The 16,868-nt window shown below is 41.7% G+C and overlaps 1 long non-coding RNA gene across 1 annotated transcript; it reads left to right on the plus strand.

Moving 5' to 3' along the window:
* The first annotated feature begins 6,686 nt into the window (after positions 1 to 6,686).
* Positions 6,687 to 12,411, plus strand: LOC142769346 (uncharacterized). Its single transcript, XR_012885786.1, has 3 exons — positions 6,687 to 8,045; positions 8,579 to 8,836; positions 9,508 to 12,411. It is a non-coding gene; the product is annotated as an uncharacterized LOC142769346 (long non-coding RNA).
* The last annotated feature ends 4,457 nt before the right edge of the window (positions 12,412 to 16,868 follow it).

The following is a 16,868-nucleotide window of genomic DNA, read 5'->3' on the forward strand; positions in this document are numbered from 1 at the left end:
ATCAAACATGGTACAGTTCTAAAATTTGTTTCAACATCAATTTTAAATTTGAATGTGTAAAAAGGAACAAATAGACCTCTTTTACCACATGTAACCTGCCTTCACCTTGGTTTCATTGGATCTCAGTGCTGCTGTGGCATGAAACGACTACTCAAAGGAAATCCGTACTGCTGCAAAGTAAGGCCTCTGCACTTAAGTTATTCTTCTTTCTTTTTTAGTGTCTTGAATTTATAAGTGCTTTAAGAAAATTCTATACCTAATGTAGTTTTCTTTTGCAGTTTGCATCTTAGTACTGTACAAGTCCTGCCGGCATTTGAATTCACTTTAAAATTTTTTGACAATAAGTGCCATTGACTTTGAACCTATAGGGCCATAGTTGCACCAGCCTGCTTTCGAAAGAGATTATTGATTGATTTGTGGGGTTTAACGTCCCAAAACCACCTTATGAATATGAGAGACGCCGTAGTGGAAGCCTCCGCAAATTTAGACCACCTGCGGTTCTTTAACGTGCACCCAAATCTGAGTACACAGGCCAACAACATTTCCGCCTCTCTCGGACATGCAGCTGCCACAGCCGGGATTCGATCCTGTGACCTGCGGGTCAGCAGCAGAGTACCTTAACCACTAGACCACCGTGGCGAGGCAAAAACAGAGTATTAACAAGGATTTTAGTTTGTGGTAGTTGGAGGGGTGGCGGGTCAGAGTGCGTGGTTTCTTTGTAATAGTGTGTGTGCATGCATGCAGTGCACAGCTGCAGTAATACTATTTTGTGAGGAGCGTAGCAATGGGTGAAAAATCACCCTCTTCATCAAAAGGATCTGAAGCCACAAGTTTTGGAATATGACTCTTAATAATGGCGAGGCTGCTTTTTTGTCCGCTATTATTCACTTCAATTTTCAATTCACTTCAATGTCGATAAATAAAAATTGAGGAAATCGATGATTTATTAGACCTAATTGTCTGCTTGATTAATTTGTAGGGCCTGATGAAAAATAGGGGCTAAATTCCCCTTTTTACGTTCTTTTTGTAATGGCACTTCCGACTTTTTTTGTGGCTTGCCGCTGCTAAACTATTGTTTGCTAGAAAAGATAAGAGGAGTAGGTGTATCAGTGACATCTTGACTTAAGCATTACCACCAGTACAACATTTTTCAGCAGGAAGTAAAACGAAGGGGCTGCATTTGATCACATTCCATTATAATCTTTTTGTTCAAACAGTTGAATATGCCTTTGGTATATGTTTAAGAAAATGTGTTTGCGCTGATGTGTGAGCACAAATCTGAGCAGCCGCATTCGAATTGAAAATGTCACATGTGTGCACAAGAAAATCTTGTCATGTGCAACTTTGCATAAGCGTTTTGTGGTCTATTATACAAACGTTGTGTTTGGCTAAATTCGTTTAGTGTTCAGAAGCTGAGTTATTCATTATGCCATTTTTTCTTTTGCTTTGCCCATTGATTTTACAACTTTGAAATATGCTATAAGTTCACTCTTCTTTTCTAGTCTGTTTTATAATGCTATTGCCTATAAGAACTCTTTAGAAACTTGCGTATGTTTGTTCATTTATAATTTTCTCACAGCGTCCTTGGAACATTTTTTGAGCGTGGTCAGGAAATGCTGCCGATGGTAGTCGAGGCTCTTGCAAACGTGTCAGACATGTGACGTGACTAGGTAGGGAATTTACAAATAAACTTTATTGTCACCTAGGAATCACTCGCTTTTCTCTTGACAAAAGAAGCCACGTATTGAAAGGCATAGCTTTACATACCCAAATGACACGGTCGTTGGCCTATTTGAACATCCTGGTGTGCGTAGATGTAATGGTCTTTGGAATATGTCATAATCTACCTAAACCTCGACATTGTGTCGTTCAGGAAAGTGGGTGACGTGCAGTGTTCGTTGAAGGAAAACAAAGCAAAAAAAGTCACAGCTTTGCCGGAAAGGCGAAGCAGTGAACGCGATAGCAAAAGGTTGAGAGGGCGTGCGCAGAACGAAAAGGAGATTGAAACAAATGACTGTCAAACCTCAATAAATCGAACACAGATATATCGAATTATTGCCTATATCGAACGGTTCCTATATCACGCAGGAAATTGCATGCATTATTGATGTTTTATTTCGAACAAAGTTTGACATATCGTGGATATATCGAACTCAGCCACCCCAAACCGCCCGCGCTCCATTTACAGGCGGCGAGCTTTCCCGCAACTCTCGAAAGTAGCGGTAGAGCGGTGGGCGTTTACGAATGCTACACACATCGATGGCGCCGAGACCGCCACTTTAACGTAGCGGCGTAGGCGCGCCGCAGCCTTGCGGTAGAGGTTCTTGAATGAGGAAAGTGAAGAGAAAAGCGTGGAGCTGTTATTTTCTTTCAATACGAAGGCACCGACCCGGCTTCGCGCGGGGGAACAGAGAGTGGGAGGTAAAAATTGAGGAGGAAAGTATAGGAGGGAAAGGACGCAGACGACTGCCTCGGACGCGGCCCGCACTGCTGCCGGGAAAGAGAAAGCAGTCAGGCCAGCCGGCATGGGCGCGCCATGTGCGCGCTTTACACCCGGACTCACGCCGCAGCCTTGCAGCTTGCAGTCGTTGCAGTCTCTATGGTGTCAACGGCACACTGCGCACTTGTTGCAAGTTCCTCCCCCGTAGCATCGGCAGGCATCGGTCGTTGTGCTCGCAGTGTTCGTGCGTTCGGAGTTGGGCCTGCGACAGGCCATACTCCGAACGGCGGAGCTCACGGCGGAGCTCACGGATGTGGAGATTGTCGCCGAAGCTACTGCTGAGCAGCCAAATAAAAACTCTGACGAGGTGGATTTCGCAAGCGCTGATGGTGCCCCGCTCCCGACATCAGCTGAGGTCGTAGCTGCCTTATGCGCCGCCGCTGCAGCGAAATTGAAGGCACCGGCCTATCATTTATGGATCGCCTGGTCTATATTGAGGACGCAGTCATCAAACACGCCATGGCCAACAAAAAGCAGGCTACTCTTTTTCAATATTTTAAACCAACACAATAAATACTATGTTTCAATTTTCAAGTGAGTATTTACTGCACCACGCTTGAACGGTTCGTTGGTCGTTTTCGGATTTTTTTGTGATTTTTTTATATTGAATTCTAGATATTCCATTTCTTTGTACGCTGCAGGTTAGTCCCTATTCTTATGGCAAATGTTACCGTAGCGATGACCACTTTTTTTTTCTGCTGCCGTGCCCACTGTGTGTTCTCAATTTACATTTCGATGTGTGCACTTTTGCTAAGAACTTGTTGATTTGCGGAGACGTTGAATCAAACCCTGGCCCCGGCGAGAAGGAAATGTTGGCTAAACTTCTTTCTGGTCAAACTGCTACGACAGCATCTATCAATGAAATTATGAGTAAGCAAACGAAACTTGAGGCAGATATCACGTCAGTTACAGAGCGTTTAAATGGTCTTGAAGTTCAGCTGTCTGCAATAAATGCTTTGAAAACAGATATGTGTGCACTAAAGGATACTGTAGTGAGACTAGAAAAAAACGTGTCGTATCTTTTGGGAAAGGTTGACGATTTAGAAAATAGGAGTAGAAAAAATAACTTGGTTCTGTACGGTATCGATGAAGACCCGTCTGAAACACCCGAAAAACTTGTCGAGAAGAAAAAAACGAATGTTTTCGAAGAGAAGCTTAAACTCTCGGTGAGCAGTATCGAAAGGTGCCACAGACTTGGCAAAAAGAACGAGAAAGCTCGCCCGGTTATAATTAAGCTCCTAGATTATCGTGACAAGGTAGAGATTTTGAAGTCGTGTCCAAAATTAAAAGGAACACCGTTTTCGGTCTCGGAAGATTTTTCTAAGTGCGGGAAATTCGAAAAAAGCTCTGGTAGAGTTCTGCAGAAGAAAGAGAAGCTGGTAGTAAGGTTAAAATGATTTTTGATAAGCTAAGCATTGACAAGAAAATATACAGATTGGATGAAAAAAAAGGCAAGCGTTACAAAGTTTCCGGAAAGTCCGAATGACTTCATAACAAAACGAAATCGCCTTTCATTATCTTAAACGTAAATTGCCGCAGCATTGTCAACAAATCAGTCCAGCTTGAGGGTCTCATACTGTCGCACGATGCCGATGTAGCCGTACTTACTGAAACGTGGTTAAGCAGTGAAATTTTTGATAGCGAATTTGTCCCAAAAGGCTATAACATGTTCCGCAAGGACCGCGACCGAAGAGGAGGAGGAGTTGCGATACTTTTCAAGAACTCATTACATCCGCAACAATTGCCTGATATATTAGAAGTTGAGGGCATATTTTGCAAAGTCTATATAGGCAAAGTTATTTATGTTAGAGGTGCGGTTTATCGTCCCCCGAACTCTTCTGATAGTGTTCTGCATAAGCTTAGAACCTACTTGCGGCAAAATATAAAGTCACATGACAAACTCATCTTGTCAGGAGATTTTAACTTGCCTAATATTGACTGGGAAAATTTTTCTTCTCATTCTACTAGCAATGCTAATCACGAAATGCTAGATATTGTTTTTTCGTTCTATTTACTGCAGGTTGTTAAAGAATGCACTAGAGAACTAAATGGTTCAAAATCTATCTTGGACTTATTCTTTTTGAGTGGCTCAATCCAAAACACGGCAATATGTGAAGTCATCAGTGGTATTTTGGATCACAGGGCAGTTTTGCTAACTTTTTTAGATGTGTGTGTTGATCGCTGCTGTACAAAAATTTCCTTTCCGAATTTTTCCCGAGCTGACGATGAATACATTCTGGATATCTTTGATTTTCATTACGATGATTTTAAACACGCGGGTAGCAGTGTGAATGATCTGTGGCTTACTTTTGAAGATATTGTCTTTGAATGCGTGGAGCGTTTCATACCGAAGATTGTTAAAAAAACTGAATGCCGGAACCCCTGGATTACAAGAGAAACGCTACATTTACAGCGAAATTTTAAACGAATAAAAAACAAAAGAGCGAAATCTCATGATTAAGCTGCTTATACACCGCTGATATCTAACCTGTCGGGCGAACTAAAACTGCAAATTGCGCGCGACAAGAAAAGATACCACGAAACATCGCTTCGAAATTTTAACAAAACATCACCCGAGAAATTTTGGAGGCTGATCACGCCAACATCTCGCTCGATTGACTCATTCACGATAAGCGGCCAAAGAACATGCAATGAAGAAATAGTTTGTTCCGCCTTCAACAACCACTTCAAGTCTGTTTTTACTTGTGATAACGGCATCCTTCCTGATTTTTTAATATCGCTCCCACCTATTCCAGACTTAGTCATTTCCGAGAATGGCATTTTAAACTTACTGCTGAATCTGGGGCCGGATTCACAAAACTCACTTACGAAAACATTTTTGCGCAAGAGAAATTTTGTTGCGTAAGTCGATTCACGAAACGAAAAAACGTCGTAAGAGGCCATCGTTGTCACATCGGCCGCTGCAAATAAAGCGCGCTGTGACTGCCCGGGAACATGTCAGCGATGGTGACGCAGTTGCTATATTTGCTTACGTCATCGAAAAGTGCTCGTAAGTGGATTCACGAAGCGAAATTGTGCGTAAAAACAGCATGGCTGAGAGAAAATCCTAAGAGTGGTCCGGACCACTCTTAGAAACAATGTGGCTACTTAGAACCTGCTGCCGCGGTGGTATACTTTGGTGCCCTGGCTGGTTTTGAGTTAATTCACGCTCATTAAGGGCTGCCCGATGACTGCTGGTGCGTTTTGATTTCTTTCGGCGCTTTGAGCTTCGCGTGTTGTTTTCATTGTACGCAGTGGATGGTGTTGACAACCACCATCGTCCAATAAGCTCGAAGTCGCAGTAATTGAAGAATTCTATTGGGTGTCAATGGCATAAAACTACGCATGTAAAGATTTGTGGTTGGATGAAAACCAATGTGATACGTGAATGGTCGGTGCATTCGAACGCCGCATGGCATAGGATCAACCTTATTTGTTATGTTGTTGTGTTGCGCCCCATCTCATCCAATTAAAAGTGCGACTCGAGATCCTTGCCTCATAGGTGGAAATTACCACCAAAGAGGTTAATGGGCGCACATTCTTTGCACGCTATTGGAAATAAAAATGAGAGGAAGTTTTCAGTGAGTGGTTCATAAAGTTTGTGCTTTAGTGTATATTCATTGGCTCTAACTGTCCAATGGTTGCGATCTCTGAAATACAGCTGTCGATACACTTTGGGACGATCTGGAACAAAGCGTACTTTGTACACCAAAGCGTATTAGGGGTGCGCGTGATTACGCATGGAACTACAAACAAATCATGCATCTTCAGCTTCACTGTTCAGACACTGATATGGACCATGATATTATGGCAAGCAATTGGAATGAAATGACCCTAGTAACTTTGTATGACACCGAAAATATGCAAACCCTCACGATTCTGGAGCACCCCTTGGCTGAATTCATCCCTGCGTCAATTACCAGCCATTTAACTTGGCGCACGAACATCATTCAAAGGTAGAGCGAGCCACTGACATGTATTTTGTGCGACGCAGCGACCACTTGACCTGAGAATAATAGCGTTGCGAAGGCGAATCCCCTGTCGCATGCTCTGATCGAAGCAGACGACAAACGCGAGCAGACGACGGCTTGACCGACAGGCACAGCTTGTGATTGGTTGTGAAGCAATACCCTCTACATCAGCTCACTCCGTGACGTTACCAAAACAATTCTTTCATCTGGCACGCCTGTCCTGTTCGTCATATCACCCCCCTCGCACATAAGAGAAATTTTTTTCACGCCGTGAAAATAGTGCAAGTACTTTCTAAGAGCTCTCTTATGTGCTGCGCAGTTGTCGAAAACAACATGGCGTCGTAAACAGCATATCGGTCGGTGCGACTTTCAGCAAACGCTTCTCGCACGAGTTACTTCAGCGTTTGGCCGGATGTGTTGTGATTACAGCAGCTCTTTCGGTGCGTGCAAGCAGTGCGGAAAGCTGTGGCAGTGCAATGGTGTACGGTGAAGCGCAGCGAGGCCTGTGCGTTGGTGTGGTTATCAAGTGGGGATCGGCGTCGATGTATCGACGGCAACTAGCGCTCGAAAAGCCTGCAATGTGTGTTTGTGTGCCGGTAACAGTTCGTTCGCTTGACTTTCCAGTCTCTCAGTTGGGTGCTGTGCGACATTTCGGATTGACAGCGTTTTGACACGTTACTTGAGTGACCCCAAGTACGTACGGAAACGTATGAACTACGCGCTCGGTTCTTGCTTCGCCACTAGTTAGCCCGTACGCTTCTATTTACTTGAGAGCAATGTACTGTTCGGGAGTGAAACGATGTTCGTTGTGAACAGTGGTGCTGTGTTGACGTTCCAAGACTTGTGAACAAGCTGTGCTCGTGTGACCGAAAATTGAAAGACAGCGTTGATAACTGTTTTGCCCTGCGAAGTTGTGGTGGGGCAGCTTGGCGCTTTTGTTTGTTAAGTCGTCACTTCTCCTTTTTGTGATAACCATAGTCCTAGCGCTTTGATGTGATCAACCAAAACTGCGAGATGCTACATTCTGTTGTGGATCGTGTTACTTTGGAAGCGCGCCTAGACTGTTCCTCGGTAACGACTTGAGAGTTCTATGTGGCAGCGAGAGCCCGTGAACGTCAAGCTTCCCTCCGGCCCCCAGACCTAGCGCTTTTATGTGATCAACCAAAGCTGCGAGATGCTACATTCTGTTGTGGATCGTGTTACCTTGGAAGCGCGCCTAGACTGTTCTTCAGTAACAACTTGAGAGTTCTATGTGGCAGCGAGAGCCCGTGAACGTCAAGCTTCCCTCCGGCCCCCAGAAAAAGCAAAGATTTCACCGGTGCCTTGCTTTGGATGAAGTTGTAGGCCAATATCGCCTAACTACAGGTTTCCGAGTTCGTCTGGCCATCGTTTTGCACGGCACTAGAGCCTTGACAACAGCCGGTCATGGCCAGTTCTTACACTTTATCAATGGACGTGCACGCCTGGCCAGCCCTTCATTGCTGTCAATGGCAGCTTCTAGTCTGCAGATGCCCTTTGCCTGTTCGCCGTACTTGGTTCCTCATGACACTGACGGCTACTAAATGCTGCCATCGGTGAGTTCACCTTGCAGAACTAAATTTCACCGGTAATATAATTCACGCAGTTCTATAACGTGTGCAAGTTTTTAAGCCCATCAGATGTAATGTTTTTCTATGGTAAGTTGAAGCATGAAAAATTTACTACTACTGTTATTTACATACATATATTATGGAGCAAATACATAAAAAGTTTTTTGTGATTTGATACAAGTGAGCTCTTGTTTGAATATGAGGTTGGGCCTGTCGATTGACCACGATTGATAGTTGGAAAGTTAATGTGAATTTATTTTTCAGGAGCCAGGTTGCACTTAAAAATTTATGTTATTTTGTAAAATTAGTTCTATAGACGATTACCACTGTGGTAGTGCTATACTTCAGTAGGACAAATATATTGCGGTACGTAACTTTTACATGAGGCTTCAGTTTATTTCAAAGTGATTATAGCAGATTTTGGTCACTTTAACGAATTGATAGCTTCCTCAAATAAGTATTAGAAGTGAGTGCTTTTAATGATTGTTTTTAAATATCTCGTTTTTGGCTCTTCACAGATCGCAGAGATTGGTTTGTTAAGGTCCTGTGATGCATCTGTTGCACATTCTGGCACATCAATCCTCATCATTACTTGGAGCACCTGTACAAAAATAGGAAGGACACGTTCTCTTTAACTATGCAAGCCTATGTCACTGCTGGGACTGTTATCCTTCAGCGGATGTGGCGTGGAAGCATGCATGGCATCCTCATCTGGAAGGACTGCGATCTGCTTGGGAGCTTCGAGGGCACAAAACTGCCTAACGGCTGGCTGCAAGGTTAGTTTTTCTTTAATGCATACGATTACGTGAACACCACTTACTGCGGACAAATTGAAAACCCAAGCATGGTTGCTTTCAGTGGATACCTGTAATATTCTTACACATAATTCTTATTCAACATTTATAGAACTAAATTGCAAGATAATTGAGAATGTTGAAAGCTGAAAGCCTGCAGCTTATGAATGAAACTCCAATAATCTGAGACTCAAAAGCTTGTGCTTTGAAACGAGCACAAATACTTTGATTCCTTATTGAGCTCTCGAGCTTGTGACTCCCTCAGTGGATCAAGTTCTCTGGAAGGAAATAGCAAGTGGGTGAAAGTTGCCTGGCTGTTCACAACTTGCAAGGAGAAAGACCTATTGAAGAAGCCTCAGATGACATAGGGCCAGTAACTGCATCTTTTACCTAATGTAGCCTTTTCTCTCTCAGTGCTGTTGCTTGTGTTTCAGCCGAACATGTTCACCACGATTGCATAGTGATATATATTTTTCTACAAATTGTACCTGGCCTAAGTATGCATTGTTGATCTCTAAAGGTGACGTTCAGTGTGTTTCAAAGCCATGGCTTCTCATTTCTCTGTCTGTGGCTAGCCTATTTCAGCAGCAGAGCGATGGAGCTAGCACACATGCAATCCAAGTCATGGAGCGCTTCTTTGGTGTTCTGTGCAGGACGCAGCATATCCATCCGGCAAGACACTGGTATCAACAATAATGGTGAGTGTTGGTGGCACCTGTAGGAGCCCGTTGTGTTTGTTGCGTATGATTATTTCCCCTGATGAAGTGCATTTTTGAAAGGTTTTCTTCATTTATAATAATAGATGTCAGCAACAAGCACACTCATAATCCACGAGTTCTTTGTGTCTTCTAGACTGCCCATTTGCTCCTATACGCAGTACGGTGAGCTGGCTGTGTTAGACAGCCTTAAAGTTATGAACATTGGCTATTGTGTTGTAATGAAGTCTAACTTGTGTTTCTTAGTGAACTTATTTGTGGTCTGCTTCTCGCACCTAGTGTAAAGTCAAAATAGAAGAAACTTTATTGGCTTTTTATGTCTGGCAGAAGTTTCATGCCTTCATCTATAACATTGTAGTTTTGCTCTTGTATCATAATAAATATATTTTCAGTCTTCACTGTTTGTGTGTGCATGTGTTGAGGCTTGTCATTGGCTTTTGAAAATAGAATATTTGTAAATATGAGCACATATTTGACAACTATACACTCTTGCATGTAGCATGGTTGTAATGATGATCTGTATTTTTCTCTAAGTTCCAGCAGTAAAAAGAGGTTCGGTGCTCCACGGTCATGTACAGTGTATGAAGAACAGAGCACAGAAGACCAACAAGAATAAAGGGACTGCCAGTGGCTGTTCTCCTGCTCAAAGTTTACAACAGCAGAAAGAGCACATTGTGATGTCAGGAGCAGCTGCTGCTTAACTTCTTAGCAGTGCATAATTCAGCAGTTCATTTGCTTGCATTCGAAATTATTTAAATTTTGCATGGAAGATACCAAACTATGACACTAATTTAAAGGCTGCTGTAGTGTTAGTGGGCAAATATTTTTGAGCTGAAGTTTTTAACATGTGTGTTAAGTGCCTGCGTGCCTCTACATTTACATGCCAGAAATCACAGCATCCATGGTCGCCAATGATAACTGTGTTTGAATTCTTTGTAGTACAAGAAGTAAAGCCATGGATGCAGTAATCATGTACTTAGTCGATGTAATCCTTCAGTGTACACTCATTTGTATAGCACCAATGATGCCATGAGTGTATAAGCTCTGGGAAGTGAATCTATGTGCATTATTTTATTTGGAAGGAAGAGGATCATCACTACTCCTAGTATATCTTAACAGTAGATTTTAGTGCTTTGGTATTATCCCACTGCCTGTCCGTCCTTCAACAGTCTACTTATCGACTGTGTAAGTGTAACCTTTTAAATGTATGCCTTGCTCGGATAGGTTTGTTCATAATGTAATGCAAGTGACTTATCATCTATGCAGCTCTACTCAGACTAGAAATAAAAGTATTTATTTTTATATGTAGCTATAGCATGCATTCACTTGTGTTTTTCTAGGTGCCTGTACAATTGTTTAGCCCTACAAAAGTGCTGGTATACTCTAATTTTGAATCGGGCATCTTAAAATAGTTTGTTAGAGGAAGTAAGAATGTGTTTACAAGCAATATTACTATCCTCAGCTGAACTGTGAAAACTCTGTGGAAATTTATTTACATTTCTTGAACTTTGTGAAGGCATGTGTTGTGTTCTTTTATTGTGGTCCCTGTTTCATGCAAATGACACATAATTACTTTGCAGTGGCATAGTATTAGTTGTTATTTTACACATATGTGCTGAGAAACATCGCAGTTGAGGCCAGCAGCAAGACATACATGCAGTGCACTGGAGCATCACCTCACATAGTGTACAGTATTTGCCCACCAGTCAACTCAATATTTTTCAAGCAGACTAATAGACAGCTGTATGGGAACTGTGTTGATGTGCAAACTTTGAAGTCTTCTTGAGGAGTGTTTTTCATCATTTTTGTCCAAGTGAAGTAGCTACCCAAGGCCTCAGCTGGTGGGAATGTGGTGGTTTCATCTCTCCAAAAGCACTCTTACCAGCTGCCTCAATGTTAGCATGGGGTGAATTCACGAACTGGAAAAATAATTGGTCTTTGTTTTCTTGGCCGAAAGAGTCACTTTCACCGTTGAGCCACCACGATGCGCCAGAATAGAAACTTTTCGCTAAATAAAGTTGATTCTACTTTTGAGAAGTGTTTTGGGGAAACGAAATGGCACCTATAGCTGTCAATATAAACATTGTTTGCACCAAGGAGCTTAGTAGCTCATAATTGTATTATTCATGTATTGTCTAGAATTTACTGGCGTTGTGCCAACTTTCAGCCCTGGTGTCCTAACATGTTTTGTTAGTGGGTTGTGAATGAGCCAAGGTATGTAAATAAACAGAGCGATATTGCAGACGTGTACAAAATATTGATGCACAGCCCTTTTCTTTAGCATGACATTGTCAAGGGCTTTATTCTTGTGTTTTTTATAAAAACTGCTTGTCACTGGGCAGCAGTGGAAAACTATGCATCAAGCTTTTGCGAGATGGTTCGAGAAACACCGTGTTCAGACATAACTGTGCCGGTGGATTTCTCTCGTAAGTTACTTTCTGTAGTATATTCAAAATGAGTGTATTAGAATTGTTCTTTTATAGCCGCTCATTTTAAAATTTACACCTGAGTTTATGTATGTATGTATGGGTGTACATATGTATATGTGTGTGTGCGTATATGTAAGTATGTATGTATGTATGTATCTTTTAAATGAGAATCCGTTTATTGGTGAGTAAGTTTGGTAATAATTTGGCTGAATTTGTTTCTAGTTATTTTTCTTTTGAGTCATTATACATTTCAATTTGTTTTGTACTGCATAAAAATAAATGTAAGCTTACACAGAATATGAGTGTTTGAAGAAGTTGTTTCATTTACCAACCTACAGTCATGGGCAAGAAATTGGGTAAAATGGAACGAACCTGCGAAGATTAGTTTAGAGCATAGCTACTCTACATGGCATATCTCATACACATTGCGTTGGTTCATAATGTCGATTTCAACCTTTCAATTTTAGTCAGAATAAACAAGCTATCACCCGTGGTTGTATATGTGTGTGATATTTATGCATACTGTGATTCTGGTTCGCAATTACAATTAAGGTCACAAACCTAGTCAAGCTGAATACACGAATTTTGTCCATGCACCTTTCATCTGCACGGGAACTGTTGTTAATAAAAAATAAACTTCAGTTCAGAAATTTATTCTAGTAACCAAAAGCAGGGTATCTCTTTATCACACAAATCAAATTGACATTGTTCTGTTCCATTCTGGACAATAGGGGACCCTCTCAGCAGAACTCGATTAACTGCTATAGTTCATTTTAACCATTGACAGCGACATTACACTGAAGCGTGCAGTATGACCAATAGCGGGAAAGAAGACACAAACTAATCACTCTGTTTGCGTCATCTCTAACTGTCCGTGCTCTTTGGTCTTGCTGCATGTATAGATGCCCACCAAATTAGCACGAAAGCATGTCCCTACAAAGGCAGTCAACTTGGCTGCAAGCAGTTAGCTCACTGCATGAGTAGATTTTCTTCAAAACACCGTGAAGACTGATTGCTGGTCGAATATCCAAACACGTGAAAAGTAATATACCAGGTATGATATTGGTATTTCAGCACTGGACACTTTTGCGATAAGAGAGGTTGGAGGAGAAAATTATGAACCCTGAATTGTTTAATTTTTGAAGGAGCACAGTACAGCGCTTTTGGGTGAAAAGAGGAGTGAAAGAAGCAAGTGCAAAAGCCTACTTCTCAAAAAATTAGTACCCGCCACCACGCATAATGTCAGGCCGGGCAACCTCTTGAAAAAAAAAAGGGCTCAGTGATTCTGCGAATCCAACCAAGTACCTCCTAGATTGTAGTTGAGCGCTGTAACCGCTCGTCCACTGCAGCAGTGCTTGCATTCGCCCTATTGCTTATATATCGTCATTCCTTCGAATGAAGCCAAATGCAAAAACGTCAGGTGAAACTTTGTCAAAAATAGAAAAAATAGTTAGAATGCGTTTGCCCAAGGTTACTACAAGATAGAAACCGCCACGTGTGACTGTATAACCGTGCGCTATTTATTCTTGTACATTACTGTTATGACGTTGGGATAGCCGGCTCTAACGTAGGCTACCTTCTCATAGTTTGCCAAATATAAATAAGAAAATAATTATATATATCGGCCTCCGACAACGCTAATCAACTATTATGAGTTCACTGTCACTAGTGTCACTTTCACTAGATGAATGCTCAGTTTGCTTCCATTATCGTTATTTAGGAAAGTTTTGGCTCATTAACTCAACTCTCCTAATTAGCATTGATTCTCACATCTAAGGACAGTCACACTTCATCTCGCTTTCTGAGTGGCTGTAACTCCCATATAACGCGTACTCCACTTTTTTATGCTCTCCGAGCATCTGACGCTCTTTTGCGAAGACTTTCCCTGACGTCTGCTGGGCCAGAAAATTGTCTTTGTTATCTATCAATTTCAAGCTTTTGCGAAGCCGAAACGAGAGTCTCTCTCTCTCTCTCTCCTCTCTTCATTCTTTTCGCACGTGTGATAACGTCTCTCGACCTCAAGACTCGTATACACATCCCTTGCTTTGTTTGCGCACTCAAACAATGCTGGACGAAATATTTGCACCGTGTTTTGTGAAAAGCATTAGCACTGAGACACCTCCCGACGAGTCTCCCTCATTTTACGTAGACATACACCTAAGCGTAAGCGTATGCACGTTCTCGCATTCCGGCGTTATAAAAATGCTGCGGTGCATGGAACCAGCGAAATTGCGCTCACAATTTCATTTCATTACTGCTGTTATCTATTTCCGCACAATTCGTCTGCAGGCACCAAAGTCGCTCATGTGTCTTGTAATAAGAATATTGTAACAAAGGCTACCTTTGACTATAGGTACAAAACACCCTTACGTTCACCACTATACCGTGCTAGATTGCACCGAATTAGTTAAGTAGCAGCTTCAATGAAATGTAAGGTAACTGGTCGCGTTAAATAGAGGAAGACATTCGAGGCACATTTTCAAACATTGCATGCATCGATTTATGTGTGGTGTCATTTATGGGGTGCACCTGGAGTGTTGTTTACTTGTACTTGGCGAGATAGTGCATGGATTGCTCGGTGGCTTAAGGCCATCGAACAATTATTTTTTTAGCTACAGCCGTTGATTAAAGGCGAGTGCTTGGCTTTGCACAGCCCACCAAAACGTCTATTACAACGTACGCGGCATCCCGTAAGCGCTGTAGCAGACGCTCGCGGAACTGAAACTTAGATGCAGCAAATGATTGGCTATCATCGTATACTCTCGATGCTAGACGCCTTGCGTGCTACCTTGATATTATCGGCACACACTTCTTTCTTTCCTTGTCGTTTCATCGGCTATCGTGTGTCCTCCTTGCCTTCTTAAATGCCGAATAAGTTAAATTCATACCCGCGCTATAGTAATCCTTCCAGATAAGAGAATTTTCGGCTAAGAAAATGCGTAGCCAAAGAGAAAGCTTTGTGAATTCGGCCCCTGGATGTTAAAAAATCAACCGGGCCAGATGGCATTCCAAATGCCTTCTTGAAGCGCTACGCAGAATGGTGTTCTCGCTATTTGTTTATTTTGTATACCCATTCGTTGAATGAGGGCCAACTGCCAGATGACTGGAAGATCGCCAAAATTAAGCCTTTACACAAAGCGGGAGACAAGTCATCTATTCCGAATTACCGACCGATTTCCCTTATATCAACATCATGTAAAATTCTAGAACAGATTATTCATAAACATATAATTACCTTCCTTAATTCTCATAAAGTATTAACAAATGTTCAACATGGGTTCAGGCGGGGCTTTTCAACGAATACTCAATTAGTGGGAATTACGCATGACTTTGTTCAAGCAATTAACGAAGGGAAGCAGACGGGTGCCATATTTATGGATTTTCAAAAAGCCTTCGATAAAGTTTCACATACTAAATTACTTCACAAATAACCTTGTATTCTACAAAACAAAAAGATCCTTGACTGGATAACAGCATACCTAACAAACAGGCGTCAATTTGTTACGGTAAAAAATACATCTTCTAAACAAGCTCCTGTAAACTCAGGCGTTCCTCAAGGATCCGTCCCTGGGCCTCTTTTTTTTCTGTTATATATAAATGATATCGTCACTGACCTTTCTGTTCACATCAGGTTGTACGCCGACGACTGTGTCTTATATGAAAAGATCACCTCAGTTGACGATCAAATTAAACTAAATCGGAACTTTTTAAAAGTAATTTCGTGGTGTGACAAATGGCAGATGCCTGTTAATTTTGCTAAAACAGTTTTTATGAGAATTTCCCTTAAAAAAGACCGTCTTTTGTTCCAGTACTCCACCAACAATACAATTCTGTTAGAAGTAACTCAATACAAGTACCTTGGTATCTGGATTACAAAAAATCTATCCTGGTCAAAGCACATAGATTTTGTAGTAGCTAAATCTCCCCGTAAACGTTTTTTCCTAAGGCGTTCTTTAAAATCAACCACACCAAGTATTCGTCTCCTCGCTTACAATGCCATTATCCGTCATATACTGGAGTATGCTGTGGTCATATGGGACCCGTTCACTAAGACTGATATCCAAAAACTTGAAAGGGTGCAAAAAAAGGTTGTTAGGTTCATTTATAACTCGTACGGTCCTACTTCGATTACAAAACTTCTCTTGAAAAGCAAATTTCCAAACATTCCAGACCAAAAGCGAATATTGCGCTTAAAATTTTTTTCCAGTTAATAAAAGGTCACTATGCAGTTGACACATCACATATCGTTCACTTTTAATTGGGTTACGGAACAAGACAGAGACACATTCTTACTATCTTTCCATTGGTGCAACGAACAAATTGTTTCAAATATTCTTTTCTTCCGAGGACTATCGTGGATTGGAACAATCTACATAACGATGTTGTTACCCTAAATACATTGTCTGCATTTGAAAAGTCACTGCAGAAATGAATGTTATCTATGTTTGTACCTTGCCTTTTGTTGATTCTCTTGTCTCGAAGAATCACTGTAGCTATCAGTTACATAAGTTTGTATTACATTTGTTTTTTGATTGTTTGTGTGCCTGTTTCCACCGATGTTTATGTTTATGTTTTGTACCACCCCTGCTATGATCTTGTAAAAGATCGCAGTACCAATAAATAAATAAAAAAATATATCGAACTCTTTCGCGATCGCCGCGCCGTTCGATATATCGAGGTTCGACTGTACTCTCAAAACGTAATCGCAGGTACGGATGCACGCGAATAAGCGTCTCATTTGTTACTTTGCTGTGTCTGAAAAGTGCGTGCTTATCGCAAATGGAGACTGCAAATGGAGACATTTGTGCACGCGTTATCTACAGCAGAATTGTTCCACGTGAAGCCCAAGGCTAGCCAAGACAAACGACC

This window comes from Rhipicephalus microplus, chromosome 8 (genome assembly GCF_043290135.1).
Source record: "Rhipicephalus microplus isolate Deutch F79 chromosome 8, USDA_Rmic, whole genome shotgun sequence".
Lineage (NCBI taxonomy): Eukaryota > Metazoa > Arthropoda > Arachnida > Ixodida > Ixodidae > Rhipicephalus > Rhipicephalus microplus.